This window comes from Bufo gargarizans, chromosome 2 (assembly GCF_014858855.1).
Source record: "Bufo gargarizans isolate SCDJY-AF-19 chromosome 2, ASM1485885v1, whole genome shotgun sequence".
NCBI classification, from domain to species: domain Eukaryota; kingdom Metazoa; phylum Chordata; class Amphibia; order Anura; family Bufonidae; genus Bufo; species Bufo gargarizans.
Window position 1 is genome coordinate 209,727,848 of NC_058081.1, and position 23,426 is coordinate 209,751,273.

The following is a 23,426-nucleotide window of genomic DNA, read 5'->3' on the forward strand; positions in this document are numbered from 1 at the left end:
CTCCACCCTGTCAAAGGCCTTAGAGGCATCTAATGACAGGATGGAGCGGGCGGTCCCCCCAGGGGCCTGGATATTAGAAAAGAGCCGGTGTAGATTATAATGTGTACCCTTATTTTTAATGAAACCGCTCTGATCCGGATGGACTATGGAGGAGATGACCCCAGAGAGCCTTGTAGCAAGGACCCTCGCCAAAAGCTTTACATCTGCATTAAGCAGTGAAATTGGTCTGTAAGATTCTAAATCTAGAGGGTCCTTGCCTTTTTTTGGAATTAGTATCACTGTAGCCTCCATCATTGAATCTGGCAACCTCCCATCCTCCATTGATTCAGTAAAGACCTCCAGTAATCTAGGAAAAATACAGTCCCCATATTTGCTATAGAATTCATATGGAAGCCCGTCTGAACCAGGAGTAGAATTAGTTGAACATAATTTAATAGCTCCCTCAAGTTCCTTAATTGAGACCTCCAGTTCTAGTGCTTTCTTTTGGTTCTCAGTAATAGTTGAAAAGTTAATCCTATCTAGGTAGAGATCTATCTTATCGTCTGTAATATTAGAATCAGCCTTATACATATCAAGAAAATAATCAAAAAAGGCCTTCTCCACCGGACCCTGACCAGTAACTGTTCTACCATCCCTCAGTCGAACCTTCTCTATATGTTTTTTAGGTTGTTGATTGGAGATTACTCTGGAGAGTAGCCTACCGGGTCGCCCAGAATCAGTAAAATATTTTTGCCCTTTAAAGAAAAGATTCTGTTGAGCTTTATCCAGTAAAAAATTAGCATATATTTGTGTGGCTTTTTGCATATTTTCCCTATTTTTCTCCGTCTTTTTTATATGGAAGGATTCTGTCGCTAAGATCACATGTTTCTCTAGATTTTTCTGTTTTTTTCCATATTCTCTTCTAAGATTCGTGATATTACTAACCATCAATCCCCTCATGTACGCCTTAAAGGTATCCCATACCACTTGAATTTTTGCTGAGCCGTAGTTGATATCCCAGAATCGGCCTATTTCATTTCGAATTATTTCATGTGTCTTTATGACTGATAGCCAGTAAGGGTTTAGTCTAAAGGGAGGTTTTGATATATATCTATCCTGAGAGAAGCATAATTCAAGTACTAACGGGGAGTGATCAGATATTGACCTTGTTTCATATTTCATTCGTTTTATCAATTTCATATATTTGCTATTTATCAATACAAGATCTATTCTAGACAATGATTTACCTGCTTTACTAAAACATGAAAAAACCCTTTTCCCCTGTCCCAGATATTCCCAAGCGTCCTCAAATCCAGCCTCCAGGCAGAACCGTGCGAGGGGGGACCCCTGGACCGTACTGTCACCCCTAGCACTCATAGAGACCCTATCACGTAAAGGATCGATGACACAATTAAAATCACCAATAATCAATGTTGGACATTCTGGCCATTTATCCATGAATAATAGAAGAGAGTTAAGAACCAGAAGAGAAAATGGCGGGGGGATATAGACAAAGGCCAAAATACATAACTCTCCCCCTAACCTGCAATATAGAAAAATAAATCTTCCCTGTTGGTCGACAGAGGATGCCTCACAAACGAAGTCAATAAGTCTATGTATCAACACCGTAACACCTCTCGAGTAATTGGAGAGGGTAGAATGATACGTATGCACAGCCCATCCCCTGTCGACCACTCTAGTGGTCTCCTCAGTAAGATGGGTCTCGAGCAAACATACTATTGCTGGTAGATGGGCCTGAGTCAAGTCAAAAACCGCTTGTCTCTTACCTCTTTCCCCCAAACCACGTACATTCCAAGAAAAAATTCTAATCATCGTCATCAACAATGGTTAAATGGAAGATTAGGAGAGAGGGAAAAAGGAGAAAACAAGATGGAAAAAGAGAATAATAAACTGAAAAAAAAAAAGGGAACCACACCTACTTTGACGCACCACAACCCAACCCCCCCCCTCACCCCCCTCCCACAGGCAACCCACCACATATTGTAGTAGATTTCTTTCCTATGACCAACCCTCGACCCTCCCCCCAGTCAACCACCCCCACACCGCCATTTTGAAGCAAAGAAGACTACATTTTGGGGTATGAGCCCCTTATATTACTAATTATTCCCGTCAATTCATAACCCAATTGAGTCATCGATTGTTTCGCTCAATCCAGTCCGCGGCTTCTTCTGAGGTATCAAAAAAAAAAGTTTTATCCTCAAAAATAATCCGCAGTTTAGCCGGGAATATAAGAGAATATTTAATATCCCTCTCTCTTAGCTTCTTTTTAACAATCATGAATGTGCGTCTCTTTTCTTGTATTTCTTTCGAAAAGTCAGGAAAAAAGGCCAGTCTAATCCCGTTATACACAACCGGTGAGGATTCCCTCGCCCTTCTCAGGAGGACATCTCTGTCCCCTGAAGTCAGTAACTTAGCAAGGATTGTCCGAGGTTGTCTCCCTGGAATTGGTTTTCCTCCTGGGACCCGATGAGCTCTTTCAATCATGAAAAGAGGAGAAAATGACTCTTTACCAAAGTTCTCTAGAATTAGTTTCTGTACAAATTCGGTTGGATTTTTTCCTTCCTCACCCTCTGGAATCCCTATAATTCTCACGTTATATCTTCGTGACCTATCTTCAAGGTCCACTACCTTTTTCTTCAGGAGATTATTTTCCACTTTAAGTATAGAAACTTCCGTATTTATTTTTTTGGATTCCTTCTGTATAAGGGTGACAGAACTTTCAAGGGTGTTGAGTCTGTCTCGCATTTTGGTCAATTCATCTTTTATTAGTCCCACATCAACTTGAATAGATCCAAGTTGGGTTGTAACCACCTGTATTAAATCTCCATTCTGTTTAACCGCTAGGAGTATTTCTTCCAGCGGGGACGAATTGTCATCCGGGATAACTTCCCCCATTATTCCATCCTCCTCCTCAGGGTATCTAGCGCCTTTTTGTATTTCTCGCTCAGTTACCTCCAATTCATAATTTTTTTTTTCAGAGAATTCCTTTTGTCCGCCCCTCGTATTGACCCTTGGGGATTTCAGAAACTGGTCAAGTTTTGTTGGTTCAGCCGTTCTAGACCCATGTTTCTGACCTGATAAATCGATCGAACGCCTTGGGGCTTTTGGACCCATATCTTATTCCTCTTTATTTTTTAATTTTTTTTTTTTTTAAATATTTTTTTTTTTTAGATATTTATTTGATTTTTTTTCCCCTTATTCCGCCTCCTTTCTCTCTTTTAAATATATACCTTTTTTTTTTTTTTGCTCTCCTTCTTTCTCTTTTTTTTTTTTTTTTTTTTGTTCCTTTTCTTTTTCTTTTTTTTCCTTTTTTTTTTTTTTCCTTTTTTTTTTTTCCTTATCCCCCTTTTCCCTTTTTTTTTTTTTTCCTTTTTTTTTTTCAGTGCCTTCTTCTTAGTTCTTGTTTTCTTTCCCTTTTTTTTTTTTTTTCACTCTTCCCTTTTTTTTTTAATTTTTTTATGTCCACTCTTCTTTATACTCTTTCTCCTCTTATTTCCTTTTTTTTTTTTTTTTTCCCTTCTCCAGCTTATATTTTAGACTTTAAAGTTGGCTTTCTTGTGATCTTATGATCAAATGCAGCTTATAATCATATGCAATCATACACAACTTATTCAAAGTCCGTTCAAGGTTAGTTGGAGTCAGCAGTTATAGGGAGGTTAGTCACTAGAGGAGAAAAGCTTATAGCTTCTTCAAAAAACCATCAGATATGAGGGAACACAAGGTTACTCACTGACATCAGAGCAAGGGGGGGTAGCGGATCAGGCAGGAACCGGAGGCACACTCCACGGAGGTAAAGGAGAGAAAACCTCCAGACGGCAAAACTGTTCACAGTGAAATGGAGAGCAGGAAAGGAGGCAGGAGCGGCAGCATCAAGCACGGCACAATCAAGAAAGAGCCGGAGGCAGCCTGAACCTAACAGCCGATATCAGCAGCGTGGCAGGCTTTGGGCAAAAGGCAGCAGCGCTGATCACACGGTCCCGGTCACAGAGAGGGTAGATGGAGGATTCGGCACACAGACGCCAGCATACTCGAAGCGGCAACGAGGTAGCAAAGCAGCGGGGAGAGCCGGGAGCGCGACGTCCACTACGTCATCACGTCATCACCGTACATCAGCGAAAGTTTTTCTTGGAAGGAAGGAAGACACCTTCTTCAAGCAGTGGTACAGGAAGAAGTCTGCATCCTTCAAGAAAAACATGATTTTCATGCAGGACAATGCTCCATCACACACGTCCAAGTACTCCACAGCGTGGCTGGCAAGAAAGGGTATAAAAGAAGAAAATCTAATGACATGGCCTCCTTGTTCACCTGATCTGAACCCCATTGAGAACCTGTGGTCCATCATCAAATGTGAGATTTACAAGGAGGGAAAACAGTACACCTCTCTGAACAGTGTCTGGGAGGCTGTGGTTGCTGCTGCACGCAATGTTGATGGTGAACAGATAAAAAAACACTGACAGAATCCATGGATGGCAGGCTTTTGAGTGTATAGCCACAGAAAGGTGGCTATATTGGTCACTGATTTGTTTTTGTTTTGTTTTTGAATGTCAGAAATGTATATTTGTGAATGTTGAGATGTTATATTGGTTTCACTGGTAAAAATAAATAATTGAAATGGGTATATATTTGTTTTTTGTTAAGTTGCCTAATAATTATGCACAGTAATAGTCACCTGCACACACAGATATCCCCCTAAAATAGCTAAAACTAAAAACAAACTAAAAACTACTTCCAAAAATATTCAGCTTTGATATTAATGAGTTTTTTGGGTTCATTGAGAACATGGTTGTTGTTCAATAATAAAATTAATCCTCAAAAATACAATTTGCCTAATAATTCTGCACTCCCTGTATATCACACATACATTTATAGTACTTGTTCCTACATACAGAAATATATCTCTAGAAAAATGAAAATGCACTTGGTCTTTTCTGACTAAAGCCTTAGGCCTCATGCACACGACCGTTTTTTTTTTTTAAGGTCTGCAAAAACGGGGTCCGTAGGTCTGTGATCCGTGACCGTTTTTTCATCCATGGGTTTTCCTTGATTTTTAGAGGATTCACTGATACGTCCTGAATTACAATGCAAATCAATGGGGACGGATCCGTTTGACGTTGACACAATATGGTGCAATTGCAAATGGATCCGTCCCCATTGACTTTCAATGTAAAGTCAGGAGTCCCTTTTATGCCATCGGATCAGAGTTTTCTCCAATACGATGGTATATTTTAACTTGAACCGTCCCCATCACCATGGGAACGCCTCTATGTTAGAATATACTATCGGATTTGAGTTACATCGTGAAAACTCATATCCGACAGTATATTCTAACACAGATGCGTTCCCATGGTGATGGGTACGCTTCTAGTAAGAATATTCTACGAACTGTGTACATGACTGCCCCCTGCTGCCTGGCAGCACCCGATCTCTTACAGGGGGCTGTGATCAGCACAATTAACCCCTCAGGTGCCGCACCTGAAGGGGTTAATTGTGCCTATCATATTCCCGTGTAAGAGATCAGGGGCTGCCAGGCAGCAGGGGGCAGACCCCCCTCCCTCCCCAGTTTAATTATCATTGGTGGCACAGTGTGCGGCCCCCCCAGGCCCCCCTCCCTCTATTGTATTTATATCATTGGTGGCACAGTGTGCGGCCCCTCTGGCCCCCCTCCCTCTATTGTATTTATATCATTGGTGGCACAGTGTGCGGCCAATCCCTCCCTCTATTGTATTTATATCATTGGTGGCACAGTGTGCGCCCCCCCCCCCCCTCTATTGTATTTATATCATTGGTGGCCAGTGTGCGGCCTCCCCTCTCCCCCCCCCGATTGTTGGTGGCAGCGGAGAGTTCCGATCGGAGTCCCAGTTTAATCGCTTCATACTTACCTGCTGGCTGCTGAGCTGTCTGTGACCGGCCGGGAGCTCCTCCTACTGGTAAGTGACAGGTCTGTGCAGCGCATTGCTTAATGATCTGTCACTTACCAGTAGGAGGAGCTCCCGGCCGGTAACAGACAGCGCAGCAGCCAGCAGGTAAGTATGATGCTTCTAATATTGCTAAGTAACCATGGCAACCAGGACTGCAGTAGCGTCCTGATTGCCATGGTTACCGATCGGAGCCCCAGCGATTAAACTGGTACGCCGATCGGAACTCTCCGCTGCCACCAATGATCGGGGGGGGAGAGGGGAGGCCGCACACTGTGCCACCAATGATATAAATACAATAGAGGGAGGGAGGGGGGCAGAACACTGTGCCACCAATGATATAAATACAATAGAGGGAGGGAGGGGGGCCGCACACTGTGCGACCAATGATATAAACACAATAGAGGGAGGGAGGGGGGGCCGCACACTGGTGCCACCAATGATATTAATACAATAGAGGGAGGGAGGGGGGCCGCACTGGCCACCAATAAAATTGAAACTAGGGAGGGAGGGGGGTCTGCCCCCTGCTGCCTGGCAGCCCCGGATCTCCTACAGGGGGCTATGATACGCACAATTAACCCCTTCAGGCGCGGCACCTAAGGGGTTAATTGTATAGATCACAGCCCCCTGTAAGAGATCGGGTGCTGCCAGGCAGCAGGGGGCAGTCATGTACACAGTTCTCAGTATATTCTAACTAGAAGCGTCCCCATCACCATGGGAACGCCTCTGTGTTACAATATACTGTCAGATCTGAGTTTTCCGTCCAAAAAATATGACCTGTCCTATCAAGTCAATGGGTCCGTGAAAAAACACGGATGCCAATGTTGTGTGCATCCGTGTTTTTTCACGGACCCATTGACTTGATAGGACAGGTCATATTTTTTTGACGGACAGGATACACGGATCACGGAGGCGGATGACAAACGGTGCATTTTCCGAGTTTTCAACGGACCCATTGAAAGTCAATGGATCCGCAGAAAATCACGGAAAACGGAACAACGGCCACGGGTGCACACAACGGTCGTGTGCATGAGGCCTTACTCACACGTCATTGATTTCCATCAGTGATTGTGTGCCAAAACCAGGAGCATCTCTAAACACAGAACAGGAGCAGATATTTCCCTTATACTTTATGTCTGTGGAGGCGCCAATCCTGGCTTTGGGGCACAATCACTGGTGGAAATCACTGACCAAAGCACTGATGTGTGAATAAGGCCTAACACTGCGGCCCTGACTCATCAAGATTGGGCACACCTAGTCATAAATAAAATGCCTCCTCCTGCAATCTATGCGCCAAGCTGAAATCTACTTCATCTAGTAGCTGGAATAGATTTCAGCCATCATTTACAGCAGTCTCTGGTGCCAATGATGGTGAATGTGCTGAGGTCGATAGTACCGCCCACCCTGCCCTCACCCCAATCTGTTTCATGAACTGGTAATGGCGGCGTTAAAAACACCAGCTTCCACTATATTTAGTTGTAGTGGTTAGTGTTGAGCGAATCAAACCCAAACTAATTGACTTTGATCCGAATTACAGGAAAAATTCCATTTGCTGCAAAGCCAAATTTCCTCGTGGTAACGAATCTTTATTTCCTGAAATGGCGGCAAAAAAAACATACCTCATCCATTTGCTCGCGGAGAGGCCATTGCGGGCATCTTGACTGAAGATACCCAGGGGCAAACTAGGAACTAAAAGTGGCACTGAAAAAAAAGTGGCCCCATGTTGCAGGTGGGTTCAAATTGACAGAAGGTGGGGCAACATAATTAGGCAGGGACAACAGAAGTAGGCAGAGCCAGAAATACCATAGTGTGGAGAAATATACCACCCCAGCTGAATCAAATACCACAGTGCAGCACAATATACTGCTATCTGCTTCACAGTATTCAACTGTATCAGTGTCCTGAGGACGTCAATACAGTTGAATTCAAGACCTGCAGCTGCTGGCCAGGTTCGTAAGAGAAAATCAGTTCATTATGAAACTGGCTGGCGGCCGTGAGGAGGGCTTGGGTGGCCCTCCTAGGCATCGGCCCACCAGGAAATTCACTAGGATTAGGGTGCTGGCACACAGCGCTGTTTTGACATGCATTCAGGGTACAGTTTTTTATTGTAGCTGGCTGAAATTAAAGGGGTTGTCCAGTTTCAGAGCTGAACCCGGACATTCCCAGAATTTCACCTAGGCAGCCTCCCTGACAAGAGCATCGGAGCATTTCATTCTCCGATGCTCTCCTTTGCCCTGCTCTGAATTGCTCAGGGCAAAGGCATTTTGTGGAGTTCCTGTGACGTACCAGGATCTCCTTCGGGCTGCCAGGCGGAGGCTTCCACAAGGCAGTGAGCCCTGTAAAACGGCATGGTCTGTTGTGGGTGCGGCTCACAGCTTTATCCTACCTCACAGTGCATTGGTGATACCACTATGGAGGCATGTGAGAGTCTGGCTGTGAGTTGGTTCTAGCATTGTTCAGACACTGTTCACAAACCACGGGCAGTTGAGTGGTGGGACCCCATGTGTGCTGAGACACCGTGACGTGGTGCATGAGGGGCTCTGATATGTTCCTGACTGGAAGATATTGGCAAAGTTCTCAGCTTTTAATATCGGCCTGAGGAATTAGCTAGTATTGTCAGATCGCGATCCCCCACCCGCCTCCTCTTGTATATTCATAGGTGTCCAGTGGGTATATACCAGAGTGTCAGCACATTGCTGACACTCTGGTATAAACAGCTGACATCTGTGCTGCGATCTCAGCCGTTTAACCCTTTCCATACCACGGTCCGTACGGACCGCGGTATGGAAAAGGTTAACAGTCAGGGAGCTCCCTCCCTCTCCCATTGTGGGGGCTGCTGTGCCTTTGCAGCCCCCAGACAGGATGGGGTGACAGAGGGGGGAAGCTCCCCTCCTTCCCCTTCCCCATCTGCTCAGTTGTGGCTGAACAGATCTGTGCTAGAGATCTGTTCTAGGCAGAGATCTGTTCAGACAAAGAGTAAGTAAAATACAGTACAATACACTATATAGTGTACTGTACCGTATAATACAGACATCAGACCCACTGGATCTTCAAGAACCAAGTGGGTCTGGGTAAAAAAAAGTAAAAAAAAAAAGTGAAAAAAATGCAAAAATAAAAAAACACATGTATCACTGAATAAAAGTTTAAAAAATAAAATACACTACACATATTAGGTATTGCCGCTTCCGTAACGACCTGATCTATAAAATGGTCTTGTTACTTTCCCCGCAAGGTGAACGCCAACAAAATAAAAAAAATAAAAACTATGAGGAAATATACATTTTGCCCTCCTTACTTCTCAAAAAAGGTAATAAAGGTGATAAAAAAGTCGCATTTACGCCAAAATAGTACCAATCAAACCGTCACCTCATCCTGCAAAAAATGAGCCCCTACATTACACAATGGCCCCAAAAATAAAAAATAAACTATGGGTCTCAGACTATGGAGACACTATAACATGATTTTTTTTTTTGTTTCAAAAATGATATTATTGTGTAAAACTTACATAAATAAAAAAAAGTATATATATATTAGGTATCGCCTCGTCCGTATCGACCAGCTCTATAATAAAATCACATGACCTAACCCCTCAGATGAACACCGTAAAAAAAAAAAAAAAAACTGTGCTAAATAAACAACTTTTTGTCACCTTACATCACAAAAAGTGTAATAGCAAGCGATCAAAAATTCATATGCACCCCAAAATAGTGCCAATCAAACCGTCATCTCATCCTGAAAAAATTATACCCTACCCAAGATAATCGCCCAAAAACTGAAAAAACTATGGCTCTCAGACTATGGAAACACTAAAACATGATTTTTTGTGTTTCAAAAATGAAATCATTGTGTAAAACTTACATAAATATATAAAAAGTATACATATTAGGTATCGCCGCGTCCGTATCGATTGGCTCTATAAAAATATCACATGACCTAACCCCTCAGGTGAACACCGTAAATAAAAATAAAAAATAAAAAAACGGTGTAAAAAAAGCAATTTTTTGTCATCTTATGTCACAAAAAGTGTAATAGCAAGCGATCAAAAAGTCATATGCACCCTAAAATAGTGACAATCGAACCGTCATCTCATCCCGCAAAAATCATACCCTACCTAAGATAATCGCCCAAAAACTGAAAAAACTATGGCTCTTAGACTATGGAAACACTAAAACATGATTTTCAAAAATGAAATCATTGTGTAAAACTTACATAAATAAAAAAAATTGTATACATATTAATAGTGATGAGCGGGGGGGGCATATTCGATTTCGCAATATTTCGCGAATATTCGATTAAATATTCGTCTTATATTCGTCGAAATCGAATATTCATCATTATTTCATTTATCGCGAATAATATGCAATTTAATTAATCGCATATTGCAATTTTTCTTTTGACAGTATAAGGCAACGTTCCTATGACTAATTGACTATGGCTAGGCTAATATGTGTATTTTACGAATGTTCTTAATATTGCTTAAACTTCGTCTTTTCGTCTTTTTTAATATTCTAAAAGACGAAGTTAGAGCAATATTAAGAATATTCTAAAAGACGAAGTTAGAGCAATATTAAGAATACATTCGTCTTTTTTTTTTTTTCCAATGTGTAGTTATTCCACTTTGGCATACTGCTGTCATGAGGGTGTCAAGAGCCACGTCTGACTCCGTTATACCCGGGGTCAGGAAGTCGCAGCGGGTGGCTGCGCGCTCTATGTCTAAAAATAGTGCTGTTTCTTAATGGTAGCATTTTGGGTTTGCCTTGTAATCCTTTTTGTCTCACTCAGGGATCTGTAGCTTCTTCTCTTCAGCTGTTTCTTGTCCAGCACTCCCAACCTCCTTATATTCCCCTCTCCCACTTCTCTGGTTGCCAGATATAGAGCTTCCTGCCTAGACTTCTATACTGACCCACTGGAGCTGAGTTGCTGTTATCCCTGGTTGTCGTACCAGAGCATTACCCTCCGGATCCCTGTTGGTTGTTTGTTGTCGCCCACCTGGGATTATGTGTTTTGTCAGTATTGTCTGTCTTCTCCCTAGTGTTTCCCTTTAGTGTTAGTGGTGCGGACTAGTGTTCCAACCGCCCTATTCACTATGTAGGGCTCATTTTAGGGAAAGCCAGGGTTTTAGGAACGTGATCGGCGTACGGGTGAGAAACCCGTCTAGGGACGTCAGGGCAGTCAGGTGCCAGCCTCTAGGTGAGTTAGGGGTCACCATCTTTCCCTCTCCCTTGGACAGGGCCTTCCTTTTCCCTCCCTTTGCGTCACGTATGTGATCGGCGCGCCAGTCGTGATAACTGCTCCCCGATAAGCGTCCCCGTAAGCATGGCAACGCCTGTGGGTTAGAATATACCATCGGATTTGAGTTTTCACGATCTCAGGGAAAACTCAGATCCGATGGTATTTTCTAACCCACAGGCATTCCCATGGTGACGGGACGCTTGTCGGGGAGGTGTATGCCGAAGTTGATTAAATAACGAAAATATTCACTATATTGCTATGTATTAGTTTTTTTGAAAATTCGTGAAAAAATATAGAAATCTTGATTTAGATTTTTTTGTTCCAAATAATATTCAATTTTTTTTTGTTTTTATTTGCTATCGCTGTCCCTAATTTAAATAAAGCAGGTAACGTAAACGTGCGTGAAAAAGCGTATGACATAATTTACAGTACTAGAACCGCCCAGTGACCGTGACCAGTGTCTATAATGCATCCATCGTCACTATTTGAACTTTAAAAGTGAATGACTACAATGGCTACTGGAAGTACGTCAAAGTTCAGACACGTATTTGAGAAAGATGAGGACGACATCATATTAACTGTAAGTAATATTCTCTTAAAGCATATATATGTTGTTTGTGTAGATATTGCATGCAGCACAATGATTGTTCTGTAGATCACGAATTATGAAATATTCGTAGATGCGATTATTATCTATATTGATACGATTTTATTTTTTGGACTGTATGTCTCGTAGGGCATACGGTCGTGTGCAAGTGGCGTAAGTGTCTAAAGTAGCTAATAAATAAAAAACTACCCAAAAAAATAACATTAAACTGTATCCAAACTATCTCTAATATAAAAAACACTATAATGACCATAAACATGTGTTACTTTTGGATTTAGATGTAAATCTTAAGCGTTTATACACCTACTCCACACAATGCACTAATTCTCTGATAAACTAAATTGCATTAATATTTTCTTTTCTTTTAAACATACAGTAATCAATAAATGCCATAAATGAATGGCCAAGTACCAGAAGGAGCAAGAAAAGGATCGATTGGCTCTACATAAGCTTCTGCGGCGGGTTTCAAAAAAGATTCGGAGGATGGATCAGAGGAACCGTAAAATAATAAAACATATGCATTTCATAAAATAAAATAAAATACTGTTATTGTTAAAATTTTATTAAAAACATTTATCTACCACAGACTTCATGTGTCCAATATTGAAAGTTCTCTCAGTCAGAGGAATGCGTTGTGTCGTGTGTAGCTAATTTTGTACTTCTTTTTCTTTAAAAAAAAATTTTTTATTTAAACAAAAATTTTAGAAAGTCAAATAGTGTCATTTTTTTCATGTTAGTCCATTCCTGCTGCACACTTACAACATGATGCTGTCCGAGGTGTATTGGTTTATTTTTGGTGTTGTCCTGGTCTGGTAGGGGCCCATTCCTGGGAACAAATTCCTGCTGCACACTTCGAACATGCTGCTGGCTGTCGTGCTGAGTTAGGCCGAGCTGTGTGTAGGCCTTATACTGGACCCTTAGCATATACCTGCTGCTGATGCCGAAGTCTGCCCTGACCCTGATTACCTATGTGTGGGCCTTATACTCCACCGTTACCGATACTTGCTGTTGTAGGTCCTACTCCCGACACTGCTGAGTTATGTGTGGGCCTTATACTCCACCATTACCGATACTTGCTGTTGTAGGTCCTACTCCCGACACTGCTGAGTTATGTGTGGGCCTTATACTCCACCATTACCGATGCTTGCTGTTGTAGGTCCTGACACTGCTGAGTTATGTGTGGGGCGTATACTACAGTGTTACCATGTACCTAATGCTGTCTGTTCTGCTGTCTGTCCTGACCCTGGAATAAAGGGGCCTTACAACAAATGTCTAAAATTACACCGTAACATTACATTTAAAAAAAAAACAACACACGTTATCAAACTGTAAAAAATGTATTTATTATAACAAAAATAATAAAGCAAGCCTCTATGGCAACTTTTTCAACTCCAATAATATTTTGTTGAGTTTTCGGACCTGGTGAAGGTTTTTTCTCTCCATTTGCCGCATCCTCTTATTAAAGCGATGCTGCATTTTCTTGAGCTCCGCAACATCTTTACTAAATTCCTTTTTGGTGGCCTCCAATTCTCTGATAGCCATGTTCACTACTAGAAAAATATATATAATTAAAATTAGGGTTACTTATAAGACAAATAGTGCATTTTTTTTACATTTTAATATAACACTAGTTTCTGTTGTCCCCTCATTGTTACCACTTTTAACCACTTCACGACCGGCCATTAAGCATAGGCCTCAGCGGAACGTGACCTGATGCAGAGGGACAGTCTATTACGGACCAACAAACACCCTGCCCCCAGGCATAATCATTTGTGAACCGGGGTGCAAATGCAACTCAGCTAAACAGGCATCCATGTTAACTAAGGGCTGCTATTTGTCATATTCATTACACATGTGCATTACAGCTCCGGAGATGCAGGGTGTTGTTGGGATCGTGGGATGCTTGTGAATATGTTATGTATATCAAAATTATAGTAATGTTTGCACATATTTACCCTCTCGGTGGGGGTGTAGACCACCTCCTTCTCCTCTTCTGGAGCTGGGGGGGCAGAATCAGGTGGCTGGGAAGGTCCGGCCTCCTCCTCAGTGGCCTCTGTATCACCAACATCTGGGGGTGAAGTGGCCTACACATTTTCTCCCTCCTCTATGTCCATGGCCGCCTACACATTTTCTCCCTCCTCCTCGTTCACCTTTTTGGGGGGGGGGGGGGGGGGGGTTTGTAGTGGCGGACCGAGGGAACAGGTTTATCTGTAATAATGACACAATGTTAAGAATTTACACAAACAACTCATAAACCATAACCAAGGTAAAGATCAAGAAATTCTTATATGGTGGAATCTGCATGGTATTATGAATTATACCAATTGTGGATTTACCTTTTAAAAAAAAAAAAACTAGTCTAAGTTACAAGGTAGGATGAGGTAACATGGGATTTGTTAGGAAGGTGCCCTATAGGGTATTGTGACTGGGTAATGGATGTCTAGGTAAACCAAACAACAGTTCGGAAATTAGAAAAGGGGTTATTGGATGGTGTTATGTTGGGTATATCATTTTTTGTGGCTGCCAGCGTTAGACTGTCTGCTAAGCCGCATTTTGAAGATCTGCTGCCAAACCACCCTCCCTCCCTGTTGATTTAGTTGTCAAGGTAACTTTATAATTAGAAGGAGGCTTAAAGTCTCCCCTTTAAGTGTCACTATGACGGTGACCACCCCTTTAACAGTGACTTTGATGGTGACCGGCCCCAATACACAGTGACTTTCACGGCAAACGCTCCTTTAACTGTGAACTCCACAGCTCCGGTCAATTGGCAGTTGGGATTTAAGTGAAAGGCTGGCAGGATTGTATTGGATAATACAGGTCATTTTTTCGGAATATCTCGTGTACGTCGTAGAGAGCTGAAACCCTGCAAGATTTCTTTCCAGGTAGCAAGGGATGTGTATGCCAAGTTTCGTTTAAATCGATGGTTGAGTTTTTGCGGAACATACATACATATATATATAAAAAAGGGAAATGATGGCGGCACTGGAGAAACAAACACTAGCGGGTGCTAGTTCCAGGGATATAGTTGCTTACCCCGAATAGATAACGATGAAAAACGGACAGCACTCCAAATAAAAAAGCAATGGTGTTTATTCACCCATGTGGAAGGCAACGTTTCAGCTCATACAAGAGCCTTTCTCAAGCTTGGATGTAGTAGAGTTAACACACATGCTTTCTGAGATGTGTTGTGTAAACTTAAAGGGCTTCTTTCACCCCACTAAACTCTTTTTTTTTGGGGGGGGGGGGGGGTACTTATAATCCCTATACTGCGATATATCTATACATTATGTTATTAATCATTTTCGCTTAGTAGATAATGCAAAAAACGTACTTTTATAATATGCAAATTACTTGTCTACCAGCAAATAGGTAGCAGCCGCAAAAAAACGCCCCCCTCCTCCTGTTGATTGACAGGGCCAGCAGCGATCTCCTCCTCCGGCTGGCCTTATCTGCATTTCAAAAATCGCGCGCCTGTCTTGATTCGGCGCAGGCGCTCTGAGAGAAGGAGGCTCGCCTCCTCAGCACTCCCTCAGTGCGCCTGCAAAGATGACATCTTCTCTTTCGGTGACAGACGGATCCGCACCTATAATGCAAACGATGGTATCCGTTCAGAACGGATCCGTTTGCATTATATTTCCGAAAAAAATCCAAGTCTAATTGTTAGTCAGACGGATCCGTCCTGACTTTGCATTGAAAGTCAATGGGGGACAGATCCGTTTGAAATTGCACCATATTGTGTCAACCAAAACATGGTAAATTAAATGGTGGCATTAAAAAATGCATCTTGTCCCGCAAAAAAAAAGGCCTCATATAGCTATGTGAACGGAAAAATAAAAAAGTTATGGCTTTTGGAACATGATGGAGGACAAAACAAAAATGTAAAAATGAAAATAGGCCTGGTCTTGAAGGGGTTAAAGGGGAAATATTAGATTTAAAGTTACCGATATAAGATCGGATTGTATTGCGATTATATGTATGTGAGGTCTGAGCAATCAGATAATGGCCAGCAAAGCTGCGATGTACCTGTTTAGTTAAGTGACGGTTCGGTATTGGGTGTACTGCTGGTTTGCATCCCCGTGGTGCTAAATGAACCAGCAAATACTGGCAGTCTGACAAAAAAAGAACATGGACATAAATATAAATCTATATATATTGTGTGTATGGTATATAGTGTGTGGTATATATTGCATGGCAGGAAAACGGACGTGCTATGTGCACCATTATCTGTTGTCCATACATACATGCTACTGACATAGTGCTGCAAAGTAACAAGAATACCCAGTGCACCAATCAGTAATATCTGCCACTGGGGGGGCAGGCAGGCGGCGGAGGAAAAAAATAAATTTGCATACACGAATATTTAGCAACACTCAATCTACATATAAATAATTTAGGCTACTTTCACACTTGCGTTCGGGGTTCCGCTTGTGAGTTCCGTTTGAAGGCTCTCACAAGCGGCCCCGAACGCATCCGTATGGCCCCAATGCATTCTGAGTGGATGCGGATCCGCTCAGACTGCATCAGTCTGGCACCGTTTGGCCTCCGTTCCGCTCAGCAGGCGGACACTCGAACGCAGCTTGCAGCGTTCGGGTGTCCGCCTGGCCGTGCGGAGCCAAACGGATCCGTCCAGACTTACAATGTAAATCAATGGGGACGGATCCGTTTGACATTGACACAATATGGTGCAATTTCAAACGGATCCGTCCCCCATTGGCTTTCAATGCAAAGTCAGGACGGATCCGTCTGACTAACTTTCAGACTTAGATTTTTTTTCTGAAATATAATGCAGACGGATTTGTTCTGAACGGATACCATTGCTTGCATTATAGGAGCGGATCCATCTGTGCAGACACCAGACGGATCCGCTCCGAACGCAAGTGTGAAAGTAGCCTTAGATGTAGATTGAGTGTTGCTAATGCTAAATATTGTTCTGACATGCATGCAATATGAAATAAAATACAGTGCTGTAATACAATATTACTTACAGTGAGAAGACTTTCTTCTTCTTCTTTTTGAAATCTAATTTTGCCCATTTTCGATCGCCGATTTTAAGACAGAATGCACGTCACACTCCACTGGAAGCAATGCAAAATCGAAACCAGGGTACATGTCAAGTGACACGATTACGTCACTCATAAGATTGATTCCTCACGCGATCATTCATAACATTCCCGATTTTCGGTTAAAAATCGGGAATTCGAATAACAAGATTCCACCCTGCTTCTTGCAATATAGTGAATATTCGAAAAAATTATTTAGAATCGATCGATTTAACTAATATAGTGGTATAATCTTATTTGTGGGCCAATGACTCATTGGCCCACAAGCAAGAAGCAGTGAGGGATCATGTTTTTTCAGATGTTTAAAATTTATGAATATTCGATATAGCGAATATATAGCACTATATTCTAAATATTCGCGAATTCTCGAATTTGCGATATGCGAGAAAAAAAATTGCAATTCGAATATTTGCGCTCAACACTACATATTAGGTATCGCCGTGTCCGTGACAACCTGCTCTATAAAAATACCACATGATCTAACCTGTCAGATGAATGTTGTAAATAACAAAAAACAAAAGGTGCCAAAAAAGCTATTTCTTGTTAATTTGCCTCTCAAAAAGTGTAATATAGAGCAACCAAAAATCATATGTACCCTAAACTAGTACAAGCAAAACTTCTAACCTATCCCGTAGTTTCTAAAATGGGGTCACTTTCTTGGAGTTTCTACTCTAGGGGAGCATCAGGGGGGCTTCAAATGGGACATGGTGTCCAAAAAAACTGTCTAGCAAAATCTGCCTTCCAAAAACCGTATGGCATTCTTTTCCTTCTGCGCCCTGCCGTGTGCCCGGACAGCAGTTTACGACCACATATGGGGTGTTGCTGTAAACTACAGAATCAGGGCCATAAATAATGAGTTTTGTTTGGCTATTAACCCTTGCTTTGTAACTGGAAAAAAAATAGTAAAATGGAAAATTTGCCCAAAAATTTAAATTCTGAAATGTAATCTCTATTTGCCAATAACTCTTGTGGAACACCTAAAGGGTTACCGGCATTTGTAAAATCAGTTTTGAATACCTTGAGGGTTGTAGTTTCTTAGATGGGGTCACTTTATGGAGTTTCTACTCTAGGGGTGCATCAGGGGGGCTTCAAATGGGACATGGTGTCCAATAAAACAGTCTAGCAAAATCTGCCTTCCAAAAACCGTATGGCATTCCTTTCCTTCTGCGTCCTACCGTGTGCCCGTACAGCGGTTTACAACCACATATGGGGTGTTTCTGTAAACTACAGAATTAGAGCCATAAATATTGAGTTTTATTTGGCTGTTAACCCTTGCTTTGTAACTGGAAAAAAAATATTAAAATGGAAAATCTGTGAAAAAAGTGAAATTTTGAAATTGTATCTCTATTTTCCATAAATTTTTGTGGAACACCTAAAGGGTAAACAAACTTTGTAAGATCAGTTTTGAATACCTTGAGGGGTGTAGTTTCTAGAATGGGGTAATTTTTGGGTGTTTCTATTATGTAAGCCTCACAAAGTGACTTCAGACCTGAACTGGTCCTTGAAAAGTGGGTTTTTGAAAATTTCTTAGAAATTTCTAGATTTGCTTCTAAACTTCTAAGCCTTGTAACATCCCCCAAAAATAAAATGTCATTCCCAAAATGATCCAAACATGAAGTAGACATATGGGGAATGTAAAGTAATAACTATTTTTGTAGGTATTACTATGTATTATAGAAGTAGAGAAATTGAAACTTGGAAATTTTCAATTTTTAAAAAAAATTTTGGTCAATTTGGTATTTTTATACAGTTTGGTAATTTTACCAGTGTCATGAAGTACAATATGTGCCAAAAAAACAATCTCAGAATGGCCTGGATAAGTCAAAGCATTTTAAAGTTATCACCACATAAAGTGACACTGGTCAGATTTGAAAAAAATGGCCCGGTCCTTAAGTGGTTAATGAAATCATTCCTGCTTTGCAGAACACCAGGGTTTAATGAGGCTGCTAAACTGGCTAAATTGAAAACTGCATCCTGAATGAATGGCAGAACTGCACTGTGTGCCAGCACCCTAAGCAAGCTAGAATGCCTAAAGCTCAGACACCTCTCCTTTGTGAAATATTCCTATTTACAACAGAGCCTGAACCAGCCCTGTACCTCACATGGATCCAGAGATCTCCCCGTTTATTGCTGAGAGCTCAAGAGGAGTGTCTTTTCTGCTGCAGCCAAGGGGGCGTGTCCAAGCTCTATCACAGCTCAGGAGGCAGTTGAAGGATGAAACTGAGCATGTGCGGCCTTCTCAGTAAACATCTACTATTAATAAAAAAAAAGTCAAATTAGCTCCAATTCTCTAGGAGTTTTACATAAAAATAATTACTCATATATTTAATAAAACACATATAGGAGTAAATAAATCATAATATGAAGGCTAAAAGCTTACCCCCCCCCCCCTTTAATGTTAAAAGAAATTCATAGTATTTACTCACTTTACTGAGGAGCAGACCTGAAGGATAAATTCATGAGCGAATTATTGGTGACCCTTTTCGGGCCCTAGCAAACTATCCTTCTCCTGTAATACCTCCATCCTTTACCCCTTTTAACCAGCAGCCGTTATTTATTAAACAAAAATACAAATATATTAACAATGAATTACCCCAGACGAGAGAGATCCTAGAAGCCCCAACATGTATACATCCAGAACAACCACCAACTGGACAATCCACCTAGCCTCCAGCCGTAAACACCCAGCTCGGAGCCACCAACTGATGGATGCCTCACCGATTAACTGAGTGCCCAATCCTGAGAGTCCAGCCCCACCATTGAGGCCCTGTCATTCTCAAGCACCAACCCATTCCACCAGCTCCGAGGACCTCCCCCCGCCAACATCGCGCAACTTGACCACTCCAACCTCATGATTGCGCGTTCCTCCACATCTCCAGAGCACTCTCAATTCCACCCTGTAGTCCAAGTGACCACAGATCAATCCCAACCGCATTGAGGTGAACGCCATCTGCCCTCCAAGACCCAACTCAAGATCCACATGTCTCACTGTCACCGCCCCACTCTTAGCCACGAACCATCCAATCACCTGTTCACCTTAATGCGAGCCCTGTTCACCCCTTCAACAGACCGCGCCTCCCGCCAAGTTTTCCTAGGCAAGTTTTCAGTGTGCTGAACTTCCCTCAGCACACTGCCTCACAACATCATACCTCTAGATCCTAGCCACTTCACAACCGTGACATCCCTGCCAAACCCCAATTGACGACCGTTCACCCAAACATCCGCCCTCAACGCCCCCCAGAAAACAAACGAGTGTCCAATGATCCAAACCAGCGCCGGACTGGAGCCTGCAATAAAACACAAACAAAAGCAACATATTACTATTCAAGTCACCAGTACTCCCCTTACAAACTACCCAAACGCACATATGACCAGAACCGGATGGATTCCCAACGCCCTATCCTTTTAATAACCTCGTCACTTAACCCCAACCTAGCCGCTTCAGTTGCTGCCCCAATCCTGAAGGAGTGATCCGTGAAATCTGCTGGGTCCACCCCCGCCCCTACCAAACACTGCTACAAATTGAAACCTGGAAAGAAATGATCCATCACAATGCCTCAGCAACGGGCCACCCTCAAAAAACACCCCTTCCCTATACACCTGCAAACATCTCACTAGACACAACAAGCACTCCGGCACGGAAAAAAGTGTAACATACCGCCCCTTACCCTCCATATCAGTTTTTGACGTCCGCAGCCGGACCACCACCCTGTCCTTTAGCAAATCCACATCCTCCCCATACAGACCCCGCAACCCTGATGCTTCTAGACACCAATTCCCCCAAACGGAAAGCCCCAAAAAAGGCTAAGGAAAAAGCCAACTGATACAAGCTAACCTCCCCCACGGAACTACCAACCAACTCAACCTGTCTACCAATCTTCAACAGCAAAGAGAACGACACTGGCCTCCTACGATCCTCCGTCCGCTGACCCATCCTCCAACCCTTCAATACCTGCCGCACCAAAAAGGCCTTTGTAACGTCCGCCATGCCCCGTAGCTTGAAACCGAATGCGAGGCCTGCCACACACTGCGCCACAGACCAACCTTGCTCCCTCCCTTGCCCCAGGAACAACAATAAAGGTATCCCCCCTTCATCTACTCCCATCCCTAAAACAGAACACCACTGCTCCCATTCTCTCCAAGCCATCCCGTACGCAGCCCAGGAACCCGCGCTCAATGACGCCCGCAACAACCCCGCTACAGTACCTCCAATAGTCCCCACAGCGACCCCGGGCACTCCAGACCTTCCACTTCCGCCTCCGGAGCCAACTGCCGAAATCGCTTCCACTGCAAATGAGAAAGAGCATCCGCAATGTTGTTAGAAACCCCGGGCACATGAACCGCTACCACCCATGCATTAAACGATAAACAAAGCAACACAAGATGCTGCAACAAGCGAACCATGGGTGGAGACGACGCCGTCAAACCATTGATCGCCTGTACCACCCCCATGTTATCGCAATGAAACTGCACCTTTTTGTTCCTAAATCTATCCCCCCACAACACCATCGCCAGAACTATGGGAAACAGCTCAAGGAGACACAAATTCCTGACCCACCCCCGCTCAACCCAAGACTCCGGCCAATGAGCCGCACACCACTGGCCATGACAATAAGCCCCAAACCCCACCCCACCAGCCGCATCTGTAAATAATTAAAAGTCAAAACTATCCACCACCTCGCCCATCATTAACGTTCTACCATTAAAATCCCTCAAAAAACCAGACCAAACCTCCAAATCCCTATTTAACTCCCGCCCCAACCTAATGAAATAATGTGGGGCAACCACCCCCGCCAAAGCCGCCGCCAACCGACGACAAAACACTCGGCCTATAGGCATGATTCTACATGCGAAGTTTAATTTCCCTAAAAGCGACTGCAGATCCCGCAACCGAACCTTCGAAGACTGCCTCGCCCTCTCGACTCCTGCCCGCAAATCAACAACTTTATCCTCCGGAAGCAGACATTCCATCCTCTTCGTATCAATTACAATGCCCAAAAAACTTAATTCCGTCGCCGGGCCAACCGTCTTGTCCACAACTAACGGCACCCCAAACTCCGCAAAAACAGACTGCAACGTAGCCAACAAAAGAGAACAAACCCGCAAGCCCGCCAGTCCCAGACACAGAAAATCATCCAAATAATGTATAATGGATGAACACCCGGCCACATCCACCACCACCCATTCCAAAAATGACCTAAATGCCTCAAAGTACGCGCATGACACGGAACAGCCCATAGGCAAACATCTATCCACAAAATACCCCCAGTCCCAAAAACAACCCAACAAATGTAAACTATCCGGATGAACCGGGAGTAACCGAAAAGCCGCCTCGATATCTGCCTTAGCCAACAATGTCCCAGGACCCATGTGCTGTTCCAGCCTTTATTCTTGTATTCTACAATTTGTGTTTGCATTATATTATCATTTACCATATTGTGTAACGCTGCCACCCTGTGGTTATTCTTATAATACCATTTATAGTGTGTTATGTAAATTTCCATTGCATTGCTCTCCTCCCTCTTTTGTGACATCACATCCTCTGTAAGGTCATTCGTACTTCCTCTTTGTCGCAGACCTTCAAGATGGTGAGAGCTATTCTTTTTGACCTCTAATATCCTCTAGCATACCCTCATTTCCCTGCATTTGTTTCCAAGCAAAGCAATCAATAAATGATCAAAGCTTCACCATTGTATTCTCCTCACTGGATCATCACATGCAACTGGTGCCTATATCTGGAGATATTAGTGAGTTCAGCTATCTACCATTGCTTGTACAGGGGCTATCACTCACAATCAATCAGGGGATAATCTCTAACGTACATCTGTGGCAGAATAACCCAGCTTCTTAACCCATGCCACAGCCGCATCAAATGACGTATAGACCACCGAACAAATGTCCGGATCGATACCATCATTGACCGACGCCCCCTTTGGGAAAGACAAGTGATGTATAAGCCTAAATTTGTTCGGCTCTTTTTTAGGCACCAGCCCCAGCGGCAACACCCTCAAGCCAGCTAACGGCACTCCCACAAATGGCCCATCCATCCTGCCCAAGGCAACCTCCTTTGCCAACTTTTCAGAGACTACCTCAGGAAACTCTACCACCGGCAATGGATTTGATGGAATCCGGAACCCCTCCAAGAAACCGCGTTTTAACAATTCCGCCGCTTCCCACCTGGAATACCTATTTAAGTACCACACCATCCTTTCCACCCGAACTGGAGTCCGACCCTTTTGCAGCCGAGTCTGCCCCTCTATGCTTTCCGCCTCTGAAGCACCGGTTAGCCCCGTGGTTACCCCCACAAGTTGTGCACTCATGCTTGAACTTGCATTTTGCGCCAAACCTTCAGTTACCTTCGTTAAATAGGAAGCACAAACCTCTGTCTGACGCTGCAGACACCGAAGACTGTCCTGGTGCCCATCCTCCCGAAAGGACTGCCCCTGCCGCCCCAGTGCGGTCACCTGCAACCATAAACTGATATCTTTATGGTCCCACCGAAAATTAGGCCTAACCGCCTTCCATTGTCTGAATTTCTCATCATACCTAAGCCACCCCGTCCCACCATACACCCGGAATGCCTCCCCAATCGCATCCAGATAGCAAAACAAG